Here is a 1,128-nt window from a genome sequence, read left to right as displayed (position 1 = left end):
TACACCCATGATACAAATATTTAAAGGTAAAACCGCACAATTCGTCGGCCATCATTTACTTTTTGTAGTTTGTCTATTTTATAAAATTGAAATTTTGAGAGCAACTCAAATGCCAATTAAAGGTAAAACAAAAAAAACATAGATGAAAATATTGAAATTTTCATTTACTTGAGACTGATAATGAGAATGTATTTGTGAGATTGGAAATTTGAAAACATTTTTGTAATGTTAGCAAACTTTAAAAGTGTTCAGGCTGCCTTTCAACGGTTTTACCTTCAGATTTTTGTACCATGAATACACCTTGGTCAAGATATCACGAACAAGTTTTCCTTTATTTATTTTTACTTAAAATCCTTAAATATGTATCTTGATTTTTTTCTGTAGAATACGTAATAATTTTTTTTAACGATTTAAAAAAGGGAACAGTCGGATCTACGTAACCAGAACGACCTGAATGCGCATTGAAGTCTGTTGTATTTTTTGCTTAAAATTATCTGTTGTTATTGAGATACAGTTTCGCTACTATTTAGAGATTTCTCGACATACTTTTTCATATTACTGTTATTTATTATTTTTCTTATTAGTCATTTATATGTTTAGGACTTACTGTGGGTGCTTTAAGATTCATTTTGTAAATATGTATGTACATATAAAAAACAATTGCGATATTTTATTTTAAATTATGAGTTTTATTCGTGTAATTTTTTATGTTTAATAGTTTTGAGAACATCTTTTGGTTCTGTCGATTCTTTTATTGCATGCCTTAAACTTTTTTACTTTAAGTTATAATGTTGAAGATATGCCTTCTATGTGTATTCAAAGCAAGCGCTGCGTTCGTAGCTACTCGAACTTAATAGCATTTTCGTAGATTTCACGAAAAATCGGACTACGATGGATTCTATGATAGCATTGATTAGTTCGTGCGATTATGACTTATGGATCGATTATGGATGGGAACGGAACCTCAGTTGGGTTGCCGATGGACAGCGCCACTGAAATGAAAATGTTTTTTATTATGAATAGCAATAATTAAGTTTCACAAAGTTCAAGGTGGTACAATTTAAGAAAAAGTTGAAAAAATAAATAAAGTATCTCAATCAAAAATTCCCGGCAGCCACAAAAACGCAC

This window comes from Rhagoletis pomonella, unplaced genomic scaffold (assembly GCF_013731165.1).
Source record: "Rhagoletis pomonella isolate Grant_MI unplaced genomic scaffold, Rhpom_1.0 Rhpom_scaffold_00256, whole genome shotgun sequence".
In the NCBI taxonomy this organism is placed as follows: Eukaryota; Metazoa; Arthropoda; class Insecta; order Diptera; family Tephritidae; genus Rhagoletis; species Rhagoletis pomonella.
The sequence above is the reverse complement of the archived record's forward strand: the minus strand, read 5'-3'. Positions refer to the sequence as shown.